The following is a 16,397-nucleotide window of genomic DNA, read 5'->3' on the forward strand; positions in this document are numbered from 1 at the left end:
GAAATATCCAAAATATCCAGGTATCTCAATTCTTAATTTCTTATTCCTAATTTAAGTTAACAGGGCTTGTACATGGAACTCTCCGAAACTTGAAACATTCTAAGGCAACCTGAACTTCAGGAGTTAGCTGCATGTGGAAGTTTTAAAGGCTCCACTGTGGCAGGTACACTTTATTAAAGGGGTTATCCATGATTAGAAAACCCTAGTGGCTTTTACCATAAACAATGTCACGGTTGTCCTTAGATTGTGTGTGGTACTGCAGTTCAGGTCTATTAAAGTAATTGGAGCTGAGTTTTAATTCCACAAGCAACCTCAAAACAGTTGTGCTGCTGTTTTTAGAAGAAAGCAGCCATGAATTTTTAATTCTGGATAACCACTTTAAGTTTTCTAAGTTGTGAGGTAGAGGCTCCATGGACCAGACATGTTCTTGCAGAACATCCCACAGATGCTTGATCATACTGAGATCAGGGGAACTTGAAGGCCAAGTCAACATCCTGAACCTCAAACATTTCCTGAAACATTTTTTGCAGTGTGGATGGGACACTATTCGGCTGAGAGAGGCCACTGCCTGTAAGGAATACCATTGCTATGCAGGAGTAAACTTAGACTGCAATAATTTTTAATTAAGTAGTATGCATCAAAGTAATATCCATGTATATGTAACAATCCTGAGCATTGCACAGAGCATCACACTGCAAAAAGAGTGGTTTCTTCTTATGGTATATACTGGGCCATCTCTTTCAAAAGTTAGTAATGCACACACAGAAATGATCTGACCAGGTCACCTTCTTCCACTGCATCATAGTCCAGTTATGATGTTTAAATGCCCACTATAGGCTCCTCCAAAATAGACACTAACCAGTATGGATATTGAAAATCGTCTGTGACTTTGCAGCCCACATTTTTCTACCATAGCTTCTGGAACATTTTCCAGCAATTTATATTTCAGAGGCTCTTCTGTGAAATCACACCTGCATTCACACTCCAATCAATGAGTCCTAGGTGTCCTCAGTCTAGTATGGCTCACTGGTTCTTTCCTTAAACCACTAACCGCAATCGCACTGGGATCACCATACAAAACCTCCAGGAGTCTCAAGAATCGGGGTCTCAAGTCCAACAACCGAATGGAGCAGTAGTCATGTGTCCATACTGCTGCTCCTTTCAGAGTGTGTGTGATGGCCACAGCTAGCCGAGGACATCCCCAGCACTCTATTCAGAGTGGCGACTCAGGACCACATTCTCAAGATCACCGGGGGTCCCAGGTGTCTCCTAATAATTAAACATATGTGTCCATGAGTGTTGTTGATCGGAATACTACAATGATAAGGTTAATGAGTACATATATATATATATATATATATATATATATATATATATATATATACATGTTAGTGCGCTCATGTGTTTTCAATTTTGCCTACCCAACCCTATCTCAAGCTGTTAAGAAAATTTACCATGTGTGGTTACAACATATAATGAGGATACTAGGCTCTTATGTTCTCTACAGCAAAGTGTAAAATGCCAGAGTAATGTTTGCAGAGTCATGTCTATGAAAACTTAGATACAAGGGAAATACAAGCAACTCTTATATATAGCCACCTGGGCTGATGTTTAATGTATTGGCAACTTCCTCCTTACACTGTGTAACTTGGATGAAATTACACAGCTATTCAGAAAAGCTCTGACTGTTAATATGTCGGGAAGCTAAGCTTTATTCTATTCCCACACAACGTTAACTCTTTTATTGCTAGCTCTATTGGTCTTGCTACTGTGAGAAGTAGTCACAGAGAAACACCATTGATCACTTTGCCCTAATATAAATGTTTAGTTAGTTTATTATGTTAGTGCATGTACAGCCTAATAAAATTATATGTAAACGTCTTTCTATTCTATGCTATGGTTTCTTTGTATGATATTTATAATGATTGTTATGGAAGACAGATCTCTATGTACAGAGTTGATTAGGTTGTTATTATTATTATTATTATTATTATTATTATTATTATTACTACTACTACTTTTATTAGTTTACTGTTATATAAAATTGCTTTAACAAGCAAAACTGTAGGATAAAGCATGGGGGAAACAGGGTAGTAGTGAATTTCAAACTAGCCCTATGCTTAGCAACTAACATCTAAGACTCTATTTTGCTGCTATTTTAATATTTGGTCATGTATCAGTATTTGTTTTTTAACTTGCAGATCAATGACGAGTTAAACACTTACAGAAAACAGATTGACAGCTGACTTCCAGTTGCTGAATGTGCCATCCTTTCTTCAGACAGTAATGATAACAATGCAGTTAGCATATTGATGCTATCATCTGTTTTGGTTCATCGATCAATACAATACTGAAATGGCTATGTCTTGAAAAAGTAAAAAGTAAAAAGTCTTCTATCTATGCTTCCTAATGGAATTGGTTGTTACTTAAATTCTTATCTCAACATGTTATCCTCTATCCATAGAATAGGGGATAACAAGCTGATCAGAATGAATGATATGAATAGGTGTCCTTCTGGTATTTTGTATAATATGTGTATTCATTGCATATTGAAACATTTTCCACTGTCTTCAGTGAATTCAAACATTACTATCTACATTCAGAAGTTGAACATCTGTCCTGTGGTATTCCTAAAAGCACATGACCTGATGCTCTGGCTTCTGGATGTACATAAGAAATGTTTCCATTCACTGTTTACAAAGATGGATCTTATAACCTGTGAGGATTTGATACATCATGTTAGAAAACTATATACACAACTCTTCACAACTACACTTGCATCTATAATTGTAATCAGATCACATTTGTAGGCATAGGCATTGCCAGTCGACACATTTCAGTTATTGTTACAAACATAGATATTCCACATTGTAATGAAATCTGCTACCTCTGAACCAACAGTTTGCCTCTCAAGGTTCATAGCTGAACATGTTTCTATTATGCCTTGCGAGATGCCGTCGGCAGCAGTCAGGAAGTGTATTCTTTTTGTAGCAGTGAAGGGGTTAATCCCGTGTAAATTCTCTGTCTGGTCTATTTAAAAAGAGAGAATAAATTATAAATAGAATACTGTACAATAGACTACTTTTTTCCCCTTCTTTTCAGCAATTACTAAATGCTAAACCGTGGAGTCTAAAATGACACTTATTTGAGGAATTAAAAAAGATGTCTCTTACTTGAATTACCACTTAAATGGTAAAGGAGACACATCTGAAAAACGAAACCCGAATCCTTTATTGATAAGAGAGTCTGGAGTTCTAAGTACATGCAAATCCATTAAATGAGAGAGGTCTTGCAGTGAGACGTTGGTTATTTTAAACTGCGGGAGCTCTGCCCTTACCAACTCAGACCTACCTTTGGATTACTATTGATTTAATCTTTGCATGCAGGTTTTAAGTAGTAATTTAGGGTCAAATAACCCCTGCAGTTCCAGTGGAGGGTACATCAAGCTGATCAACATTGGAATGACATTTCAAATGCTATGATATAAAGGTAATGATTGTATGATCATTGAGGCAGGGTCTTATAGCGGAGCTGCATTCGACTCCATTAGGCTTTTTCCGTTTCAGCTTGTTTAATACCAAATGGGTCTAAGAAAAGAAAATAAGGAATCAAGAAAGCTTCAGGCATACCTATGGTTATGCTTTATACTCATAGGTCCTTATCCACAACATTATATCTGGAAAAGGCTGTATTTGTTTATGCAATGGCATACCGCTCAGGGTTTGGGCCCCCAAGCATTATAGCTATAGATGAGGGAATAGTGAAATATTCGAATATTCGATATTCGTACACATATCTCCCAGATATTCGAACGTTCGATCGAATATTCAATCCCATTAAAGTCTATGGGAACAAGTATTCGATTATTGAAAAACATCTATTCGACCACTTGGAGGTTCACCAAGTCCACAATGACACCTCAGGAAAAGGGAAGGGTTATCGAATATTCGGCGTACTACTCGATAATATTCAATACTATCGAATATCTTACTATTCGATCGAATATCTATTCGATTGAACAGTATTCGCTCATCACTAATTATAGGTCATGGGCTATTTACTAACCACTGGAATCTTATTATGGCACAATGTGATGTGCCCGGATGGTTAATCAGCATCTAGTTAAGAATAGATAAGAGAGAAGGTGAAATTGGTAAACTTTAAATGAATAGAAATATTATCAAGCTACATTTCAGATGGCCATGACAGAAGGATAAGCTCTTTGTAAGGCCTTTATCTAGATATTTTTTTACATGTTGATTAGAGCATGAACACTGAAATATAAAAACAATATCCATCTATAGTTCAGTACCCTGCTGCTATCTTCATGCTGGTCCTCCATTGTGCTGCACTTTCTTGCATCTCTGTTGCGGGAAGACCTTAGTTGTCTCACTTCAGCCACTGATTGGCTAAGAAGGAAGGTCCTTTTTCGACACAGACACGAGTAAGTACAGTGCAGTAGGGTACCATTATAGAGTTAACGGCAGCAGTGTTGTGAGAGGGGTAAGTATAAGAGGGTTTAAAAAACTAAATAAATAAATTAACTATGCCCTGAGCACAGTAACATAAAGAAAAAAATGTTTAGATTGCCCCATAAAGGAACCATGTTAATGGGCGCACCTGCTGATGATATTGTCTTTGCCATTAAGTGCGTCTGAGATCTCTTTTCTGTTTGGTTAGTGTAGCCAGCATCTAGATGTTACCCTAGGTCTGCTGCAAACTTTGTGTTTTTCTCAGTGTTTTCTTATTGAACATTTGTGTTGGCCAGCATGTATGGGTTTTGCATGAAGCTACTACTCTCTTATCTACTACTTATATCATTCACTATCATTACAACTGACTATTGTTTATTAGTCCAGCAAGTTCTCCAAACCTTTTTGCTACTCTTTTTGAGCGATTGCTCAGTCATGCTGAGTATAAAACCGCTCCCATCTGCCACAGTAGTAACTCACAGACATCACAGAGAGCCACAGCAGTCGGGCCTCCAGCAATCTCATCCTTATGTCTATCTTCTGTCCATAGGGGAAAAGAAGTTAAAGGGAATCTGCACCTACTGTTAAAGTTCCAAACAGTCAGCAATTATGTACCTTATGCCGTGGAGGAGTGGAAAGCATCGGGTTGGAATCCCACAGCCACAAGATACGCGATCGTAACAACCATTACGAGCTTTAACAGTAGGTGTTTAAAAACACTAAAAAGGGAGATGTGGAGCTATATCAACCCTGGACCTACCAGGACAGTTGATACATATGACTAAAAAGACTAAGCACAAGAAGTCTCGGTCATCTGAGCGCTCATAGAGAGGGCATTTGTGTGACTGATGGACACATTGACCTGTGACACTCTGTACTGGCCAGAATTCCTGTGTTTAGTCTTTTTTTTTTTTAACCAGCATAAGACTAAAAATCTGCCTCCAGGAGACTGGATCTGTAAATATACTTTATATCCCATGGCTGTTGATTTAGATTTTGAAAGTTAATCATACAGCTACTAAATAAGACACGTATAAAAAGAGAAAATATTATCCCCACATATATTACCACCATACTGTTATTGACAAATACTTTAAGCCAAGACCAATATAGATCAGTATACAAGGATAAATATTACCGCCACACTATTAGTGCTACTATTACCACCATACTGTTAGGGTGGTATTACATGGGCCGAGCAGGGCCCGATAATAAATGTAAACGAGCGCCGATCTGCTAGATCGTCACTCGTTTACTGTGCCTATTACACAGCCCAATAATCGTTTAACAAGAGCTGCAAGGACATTGTTACCGATGTCCTTGCAGCCCTTGCTAAACTGGCATACATTACCCATCCACGTTCCAAGGCTGCTCCTGACGTCCGCTTCTCCCCGGGTCCCGTGCGCGCTCTAGCTTCACAGCGGCCTGTCAGCTGACAGGCCGCTGTGAAGCTAGAGCACGCACGGGACCCCAGGAGAAGCGGACGGCAGGAGTAGCCCTGGAACGTGGATGGGTAATGTATATCGTTAGTCGCCGCCCGTGCACCGCTATTACACGCAGCAGTGCGCGGTCGGCACCCGACAAAAATAGGTTCTTACCTATATCAACAATCAGCCAGCCGATGATCGTTGTCATCGGCTGATCGTTGCATTTATTACACAGGGCAATAATCGGCCGAATCGGGCCAATTAGGCCGATTATCGTTTCCTGTAATAGTACCCTTACTGTCTAAATCCAGTATACTAAAACAAATAAAATCAACAGTACCAGTTTACAAGGGATTAATGCTACCGCAGAAAATAGTGCATGTGTGTTAGCTTGTCTGGTAGGATTGATTCCGGAACATATTTGTCAGGCGGGTGCACAAATCCTGGGTTCACAGCCCATGTTCTAAGTAAAGGTGAAGACGAGAAAAGTGTGGATCCAGTACTATAATAAATAATTACAATCTGAAACTTTATTTCATATCAAAGATTAAACCTCCATGAGCAGAGTAGACAGATATCGGACAAAGCGTTTCACACACATATGCACTTGATCATGTCACAAACAATACTAGTGCAAAAGGGGGATTTATGCAACTCTGCCAAGTTGCAATGGGTAGGAGCACCACAACTTGTAGTCTGCACCTATTGTATGCCATTTTTATCACTGGAGTCTTTTTGTTTTTAAAAAGGGGTATCAGACTCTTCTTCTTCTTCTGTGAAAATAGGGATAGAGGAACCCATTTTTATTGTTCTGTGTGGCGGTCTCTTCATAGTGTATGACTCTGCCCTATGCAGGTAAATAAAAGTAAAGCTCTTGACATTGTGGACTACTGAGAACACATGATAACAACTAATATTAGTATTATGCTGTCAGTTTTATAGCAATTCCAAAAAGGCCACTGTGGATTTTTCTTTCCGCCTGTGTATGTCTCCTCTGCTGTGCAGTCAACATAGTGCACTTAACATAACACAAACTTTATTTGTTTTACATCATACCTAACATATTTTCCTGCTGATATTTTTTTATTTATTGTTACAGCTGTATGTATGGAGCTGATTAAAAAAGAGACAGGGAGCAGTATTTGTTGAAGCTTTTTTTAAAAATAGTTTTACATGGGATTATGCTTTGATATCAAAGCTTTGAAATGAAGGCCTGAGATCTGTGCACAGTTCTAACAGCTTCTGCAAACATGAAATAAAATCAAACTTAATAAAGCTAAGTTGGGCTGTTGAACATTATAATAGCTGAGAATGTCTAGGGATGTCAAATGCCAAATGTCAAAGATTTTTATTTTTTCCATTATGAACCAGACAGCTCAATAAAGAACATAGTTCCTAGAACTATAGAACAGGTTCCTCCCAGTCATGGGGGTACTGCAGAGTGTTGCATTGTAGTGGCAGCTGGGTGCTTCCAGGGTAGTAAGCCCTGTGCAAAACTGAGATGAGGAAAATCCTAATACTATATAAGGGCACAACTGAGGGTCTAACTGCTATATGGAGGCACAACTCTATAGAGCCTGTGTACAGCAGGTATCTGCTTCCACTTGGTCACTATAAATAGTTTTTTGTGTAGAGGATTTTATTCAGAATTTTATATCATTATTTTGTGGTAATAATATTAGTCATGGCGTGGCAGTATTATTTGTCCCTTTGTATACTGGTATTATTGGTTTATTAGTATTTTTGTTTTTGGTTGTACTTGGGGGAACTTCTGCTCAAAATGCATGCCCTGGACTGTTTGTTTCTGCTCCTGTGCTACGCTTCCTTTGATGTTCCTCACCCTGGAGAGCTGCAGTGCAGAGGTCTGGACCTGCAGTTGTAAGTTGCCTTACTACAATATGGGAGCACAGAGAAGGTTTAACTACTCTATGGGGACTAATACTATAGGAGGTACAGTGGTGGTCCACTACTCAATAGCAGTAGAGAGGTTCTTACTACTATATAGAAGCACAGAGGTTGTCTAAATTACTATATGGAGGTACAGATAAGGCCTTACAACTATATTGGGACATAGAGTGGGCCTTACTAATGTTTATAGGCTCAAAAGGGGTCTTACTATAATGGTGCAAATACTTCTATATAGGTGCACATAGGGGCATTACTTCAATACATAGCGGGTGTAACTACAATACGGGGGCACATAGTGTGCCATACTACTATATGGCATTTTGTGAGGCAATAGAGATGAGAAGTTTGTATGATGAGGAAGGTGCTGGGGTAAGGAACCTAAAATGTTTGTTTAGAAACGCTTCATGGCGTAGAGAGGCCCCTAATTAATTTTTATTTCATAATGTTGTGCAAATGGAGGCACAACACTCAACAGGGATGTAATACCCATAAACGTTTAAGTCTATTGCCGCCTTGTAATAAAATATTTTCCCTGTTTGTTTCTACTTTTAATGATCATGTTTTCACTATTTTTGTAAAATAGTTGTTAGAAAAAGGTAAGAAAAAAGTTCTACTGGGAACATTCTAATGTCTAAGACCCCATTGACCTATCCTCATTGACAACTTAGGAAATGCAACTTTACAGCAGGATTTGAGCCTAAATTATAAAACATTAATAACATTAGAAACAGCTCAGAAAAATGCCACAAAAATAAGGTAGTAATCTGTTTCAAAGGGGCATCCCGTGAATTAATGCATTAAAGGGCCCTCCGGCAGCAGAAGCGTTAATAAAACAAGAGGAAATAATTATATAAGAGCTTGGTGTTTACTCTGCAGTACAGGCATTTTATTTCCACTGTGCCCCAAGCCTGACGTTTTAATGATCTGCTTTGCCTCGGTTTTTACAAGCAAACCGTATTAAAAGGGGCATTTTATGTACAGTTTTAACATTTGTTCACAAGAATTCACTCTTTTGTCATATGTCCGTGTTTTTTTTTTTTTTTTTTTTTTTTTACTTCAATGTTTCTCAAGAAGTTGTTCTCAGGGCTATAAATGGGGAGAGAGAAAACATCTTGGCTATTTATAATCTATTACCTCCTTGTTTTCTACAAAGAGACAGCATCGTTCTGAATATACATTATTTTTCCCGCTGGTGTTTTTCTAGCAGTCACTGGTGGGCTGAATGGAATGTCTTGAGGTCTCTGTGATGTGATTACTGACCGGTTATAGTGAATTAAATTTTTAGCTAGTTTATATGGAAATGTCCCGGTTATGCTTTAGTAATGGCCAAGAAGCCAATGGGAACTGTTCTATCTTCCATAATTCAACATTTTAAGGGGTTGTCCATTTTCAGACAACACCCTTTTGTATGTGGAGGAGGGGCACTGAGTTAAAATGCAGCTGGCTGATGAGCAGATTTCTGAGATAACAAAGCACTTTTCTTCATTATTACTATAAATTCACTTATCTCCAGTGACCACTTATTGCCATTATTTGCTGGAATCTCACTTGCTTCTTTAAGGATTGGAATTATGTTATAAAACTTTAAGAAGGCAGTAGGCAACACACCAGTAACTGTAACATGTCATGATACCATACATACTTAAAGTTGTAAAGAACTGTATTCCAACTTTAATTTCATATGGCGCCATGCCAAGTTATATGGCTTCCCTCCCTCCCCCATCCCGAAGGGCAGCATCTTTGATATGATGCTAGGAGCGGGGCAGGAACTGTATGAATATGCGATGCACTGTAATGACACAGCCGCGTGGCTGCTTTGTTACAGCACAGCACATATCCATACAGTTCCCCCACTCCCAGCATCACATCATAGATGCTGCCCTGCCGGGAGGGGCAGGGCACACACACGCTCCTTTACAGGCATTCCACGTCAGTGTGAAACACGAAACATGTGATTGCAGCCTCAGAAAAAATCTGTTTGGAATATGGTGCCCGAACAGTAGCAATTTATGAGAGCACCTAGCATAGGGACAAAATTTGCAACCAAACAAGTTCTGCTATGTGTATGCATCTATGGCTGATATTTACATTAGTATACAAGTTTTTTAGTTGTAGCTAATTTACAAAAAATGATTACAGTATTACCCATTTTCATATTAGAGAAAGATTAACAGAACCCACTGATTTCTGCTGACTAACTTAGATATATGGAAGCATCCTGACTCTACCCCGACAGGCGATTTTGAGAGAAGGAAGGATTGGGCTGAATTTCAATGCCCAATCCCTTTTTGAGCTGCAGACAGTGGTGTCTCACAACAATTTAGTTCCCTATTCCTATTTAAAGGACAACTCCAATGAAAAACTTTTCCCCAGTAATTGAAGCACATTACAAAGTTATATAACTCTGTAATGTGCTTCAATCACCTATCTGCCTCCCTTCCCTGTCTTTTCTCCCCTCCACCCCCCACCAGGAAGTGCACTAAACTCACACATACCTAATTACTATCGTCACCAAGCTCTTCTCTCAGCTCTAGCTTGTGACGATGAGTCATCAGCAGGAGGGCTGCTCTAGCTCCTGTTACACCAGCCTCCCCTCCCCTGCCTTGTCAGGTGACTCTTCTTGCTCAGCTCCCATTGGCTGAGCAACTGCAAGTCATGTCACTTGCTTATCTTCTCTCCGTTACAGACTCCCAGCACATAGGCAGCTCCCCCCTCCCCTCATACTCTCTCCTGCCCAGTGGACTCAGTGAGTGAAAGAGTCCTGTCACTTGTTTATCTTCCCTCCTTGACCTCCTTGTGCAGATGTCACTTTGCAATGTACACTACAAAGTATGTGTGTGCAGCTTCAGTGCAGGGGCTGACAACCTGTGTGATTATACAGCAGCCTGATTAAAGAGACAGATAGGGGGTCATGTTTAGTGTATAATGGGAGTTGAAGTGAATGGAGGGGCAGGCACTTGCAATATCACAGCAGCCAAAGTGCATCATGGGAAGCTGAAACAAGGAAGTAAGGAAGAAATGAACACTAGGACTAGAGATCATGCGGTATGCAGACGGTGGGAAATTCAAACAGTAACAGCTCAGGAGGGATGATAAGTATATAAACTATGTTTCTGATTGGGGTTTTTTTCTTAGCACCGGAGTTGTCCTTTAACACACATGCATAGTTGTCACAATTGAACATACACGTGTATGGAGAAATGGGGGGGGGTTCTGCAGACAGCAATTAAGGGTTCATAAGCACATTAACTTGGATGTTTACACTACTACAACTACCATAGATATTTCAAACACTTGACTTCCCTTATTCAATGTTATAAGTAATTCAATACAGTTGATCAAGTTTCACGTAACAGTGCTGTATTATCAGCAATACATACTTACTGAAGGGGGGAAAAAACTGGCCAACCCCTTTAAATGGACACTATCATTCAAAAAAGGTTTGTCATAGAGACCTATTTAAAGTTTCGATTGGTCTAGGTCTGAGTGTTCAGACTTCAATGAATCACTAGAATGAGCCAGGAAAAATCAGGTCACTAAGTCTCATAATTAAAAAGGATGTTTTTAGTACACTTTTTATTTTTATTATTAGTCACTGCATTACCCATTATTTTTGTAATAGTTTAGGGAATTTTTTCTTGCATTGTACTCATGTCCGGGGTCATGTAGGGTGTTCAGTCCAGGCTGGGACGGCAGCTGGACCAAGGATGGCATTTTAGTGTTTTTAATGTTAAGTGGCATTTAGGGCTTGTCTCCCTAGGTTTACTGCTCCTGTTTTGTATATATTTGTGTACTGTTAGGCTATTTAAATAAAGATTTTTTTTTCTTGATGTGCTACCTTTTTGTGAATATGCTTTTTCTTCATAGTCCTTCTGTGTTTCTTATACGCATTGGTTTAGCACTCAGGTTATAGGGTGGTGCCCACTATACTCTCTGGTTTGGCATACAGTCTCATAATTCTTTATTCTTGTGATAAGTTGGTCTGTAACAGTAAACCTTAAAGGTACCCATACACTCCATGCAAAAATGTGCACCACCTGACACTGTTGGCAGAATTGGCTGACAGGATCAGATGTATAAGATGATGTCTGTAGATTGAAGGGATTTTCACTGCCTGACCCTTTTCTTTCTTAGTATTTGACAGCACCAGAGCTGTCTAGCTGCAGCTTCCCACACTCCATCCCCATAGAGAACACATGAACAGATCTGCCTAAAGTTCATGTGTATGGGAAAGCTGTAAGAGCAAAAAAACTATACAGATGTATACTAGACCTACTGAAGCCAAAAGGACACTCACTGGTCCAGTTGAGCCTTATGCATACTCGGGGTAAGTATGCTGAGATCATTCTGTGATCAAGGAGAAGCAGGAAGGAGCCGGGGGGGGGGGAGGGGCTGCAGCGGGCAATCGTCAGATTGTCTGGGCAGCCCATGGGAGATGGTGGTGGTCTGCTGCCGCAGCTCCTATGGCACGGAGCGACGCAGCAGATCATTGCCAGACTGATTGTTGCTGTTTCAGCCTGGTGAAAGACAATGATCAGCCAACATCGTGCATGTTGGCTAATCATTGTCTTCTATTACACAAAACGTTTATTGGCGGTAATGGGCGATATCATCCGAATACGGTCGGTAATCGCTTTGTGTAATAGGGCCATATTTAATGGGCACTCCCTTTTAGCTAGGCAATGAGCCCATGTTGAACTTACTTGCTGCAACCTTTGTAAGATCAAACTCTGTTTTATAGCAGCCAATGCATGTTGACACATGTAACATCCATCATCACATGCAGCCTAGCAGTTGGTATCATATTTGTATGGTTTCTGAAGCCACTTTTATAAAAGCATAAAAAGCAATCTCTTACATGTTGATACTTTGACACATTACATAAATATATTTGTTAAAGCAATAATGCTATGTAAATGTGGGTTTGATTTACAGTCCTGTTGAATAGAAATGGTGCTGAGAATACTTTTGTGTTAAGCCAAAGTCATGTCATGGATAGAACAATACAATAGTATATGATCTTTCAGATTCATGCACGTGTTTCCCATCTGCTGCAAAGTTCATACTACAAGTGATAATTATATGTGTGGTGAGTCTGCATGCTTCTGCATTGCTCGGCTCCTTTAATAAGCTGAAGAAATGAAACACATTTCTTATGTAATTGCCTTTCATAATTTCTAACTTGTTTCAGTTATGTTTGTAAAATGGGACCCAGGCCAATGCCCCCTCCCCTCTCAGACCCATTCCCATCCTCTGACTTATCTTCTGAATTAATATATTTTGTCCGGAGCAATGAATGTGTATATTTTAAAAATGATTCAGTACTTTAGTTCTTGCATAAGATGATCATTGACAATTACACGTTTATTACAGTATAGTGGATTATCTATTAGTGGATCTGACCATGGATTGGCAAAAAGGACAGAATTTCCCCAAAATTAGAGTTGTTTTTACGTTCATGATAACCAGACCAACAATTAAGGAAAATTTGGAAAAGAATGAATAATCTTTGCTAGAGATGAGCGAATATGATTCGATCGAGTAGGTATTCGATCTAATATTGCGGTATTTGAAAGATTCAAATTCAATCGAGTAGTGAGACAAATTCGCAGGAAACATTCAAAAGCCCTCCCATCGCAGTTGGTGCTTTTTTTAATCCAATGACCATGCAGAGAGGCTGTGAGGGACCCTGGGAGTAAGCATTCAGCCTGAAAACGGTGTCTACCCTTATTGGATAGCTGAACCACATGACCTCAAATCTTAAATACTTGGCTCCCGCCTTTCGACCGCAGATGAGCTTTCAACCTAGCCAGGGAAAGATCTTGCAGCAGAGAGAGATAGGTTTTAGTAGCGTTTTGGTTAGGCAGGCTTACTACAGAACCCAAAAGTCCTTTTCAGGGCTAAGATCAAGCGAAAAAGTCATCTTTGAATCAAAAGCACTTCTCAGTGATAAGACATAGATTATATAACAGCATCAGCAGCAGGTGTATTCATTCCAGTGCCCTGTGTGTACAAGTGACTTATAGTGTCCCTGTTTAACACCACTAAGGGCACGTTATACATATTGTTCCAGTAGCCCACTAAGGGCACCTGATATATACTGTTTCAGTAGCCCAGTAAAAGGCACATGATACATATTGTTCCAGTAGCCCAGAAAAAGGCACGTCATACATACTGTTCCAGTAACGTTCGTACAGCATTACGCGTGATACGCGCAAATAACATGATGCTCTGCGGACGCACATTGGAATCATGTATGTAACACTGCAAAAGAAATACGAACAAAATATGTGAACATTGCCATAAATGTTCGTAAAGCGTTCACAAATATTTTTCCTTCACAACTGCAGAGTAGCATTATACTGCAATTTTGGGGTGTTGGGTGCACCCAGGCATGCTCCCCCTAATATCCCAGTTTCATTCCAGGGTGTTTGCATCTTTTAGGGAGGCTTCATGGGTGACTTGGTGACCCCCAAGTGGTCGAATTTTGATTTCCAAGTTTTTTCCATAGACTATAATGGGATCGAATACTCATTCGAATAGTCGAATATCGGTGCCTATTCGATTTGAATGGAGTACAACTACTAAAAGTATAGGGCTCTGACAATGATGGGGCAATAAAGTGTTCATTGGAGTGCCACAGCTCAGAGTGCCAGGAGTCAGTTCACCATTGATCTTAATTTATTATCCTATCTTTAAATCACCCACTTTTTTAAACATATATGTTTAAAAGAAAAGAGAGAGACATTGACCACTTTAAAGTAATCTACACCGACTCAATTCTGCACATGTACCATTGTGACCCAAAGAAGAATAGGTACATTGACAGGACCAGGCTATTTGCTGTAGGCAAAGGATGAGAATTCTGCCAGTGGTTTCGTATACATTCGCTTCAACATGTTTTATCCATTTTTCACTTTAGAAAACAAAATATTTCAGTCACTTTCTACCAGAATAAATTGCAAAAAGTACGGTGGAGGTGCTGTGAAAAGGTAACATGTTAATATGCTCTTATTGTGTCAGCACGTTTTCCTCTACATACCGAATGGCTTTTGTGTATGAAACTAAGTCAATACAAAAGAGAGAGCCTACAGTAATACAGCTGTCACATATCTAAAACAGGGTGATCTACATGTAAATCGCTTCAGAATATGTTATCACTAAATACATAAATATTATTACTCTACAAAACAATCTATAACACTATGTAAAATACTCAATTTGTTAAATGTGTGTTTGTGTATTTTTACATATATATATATATATATATATATATATATATATGTATATTGTATATAATTGAAAACTCTTCATATATAAGCAACCGTCATCCCTTGCAGCTCATTTTTATCTAACCCTGCACAGAAAATTGGATTTTTGTAGATTTACATACATTTATCATTGGATATCTTAAAATCCTGAAGGGCATCTGAGTCCTTCCAGGTTCAGAAAGGTCAGGACATCAGAGAAAGCAAATGTTTGCTTACTCTAAAGACATGACCTTGTGCAGATAGTAGGTTGAGTTGTAAGTTCCAGGCTTGGTTTACGATGCAGAAAGGAACAATGAAACTGATCATAGACACAGCAATTTTTAAGGTGTACAATACTCTACATTTAAATACTGCCTCCCAAACATGATAACTGTTGATAAGGTAAAAAGATGAATGATTAACATATACGATCACTCACTGGTATTTTCAGTATATTCTGTGTATAGTAAACTCCTCAAATTGGTGTCAAATAGGCACCTAAATATGCAAAACAAGAGTCCGTGGAGCCTCAGTTACGAGTCTCAAAACACGGGATAGCCAGATATCTCTAGCCTGTTGCCTGTTTCCCTGTCTATGTTCCAATACTCGCAACCGAGTGGGATTTAAGGGGTTATTTATCAGGGTGGTGTGGTGCTCTCCCCATCATGGAGGCACCCCGTTGGCAACAGGCTAGAGATATCTGGCTATCCCGTGTTTTGAGACTCGTAACTGAGGCTCCACGGACTCTTGTTTTGCATATTTAAATTTTTGGGGGCATCAGTGGAGACTCTTGATTGAGTACTTCATTGGAATTTTTTTCGCTGTTCTCCTTGAGTTCAGTGATTACTGTGTTTTGTTGGTTGATTTTTCATTGCCCCAACTAGCCAGAATCCTATCCCACACTGACGAGGGGCAAAAACCCCGAAACGGCTGTCTGTGGGTGGAAGCCTGCCTTTGCAAGCCCTTGTCATGATCGCAATACTCGCACCTTGAGTTAGACATTGACAAAAGGGGCCACCCTGTTGTTTCCCTGTCTATGTTCCAATACTCGCAACCGAGTGGGACTTAAGGGGTTATTTATCAGGGTGGTGTGGTGCTCTCCCCATCATGGAGGCACCCCGTTGGCAACAGGCTAGAGATATCTGGCTAGCCCGTGTTTTGAGACTCGTAACTGAGGCTCCACGGACTCTTGTTTTGCATATTTAAATTTTTGGGGGCATCAGTGGAGACTCTTGATTGAGTACTTCATTGGAATTTTTTTCGCTGTTCTCCTTGAGTTCAGTGATTACTGTGTTTTGTTGGTTGATTTTTCATTGCCCCAACTAGCCAGAATCCTACCC

Source organism: Dendropsophus ebraccatus, chromosome 4 (genome assembly GCF_027789765.1).
Source record: "Dendropsophus ebraccatus isolate aDenEbr1 chromosome 4, aDenEbr1.pat, whole genome shotgun sequence".
In the NCBI taxonomy this organism is placed as follows: domain Eukaryota; kingdom Metazoa; phylum Chordata; class Amphibia; order Anura; family Hylidae; genus Dendropsophus; species Dendropsophus ebraccatus.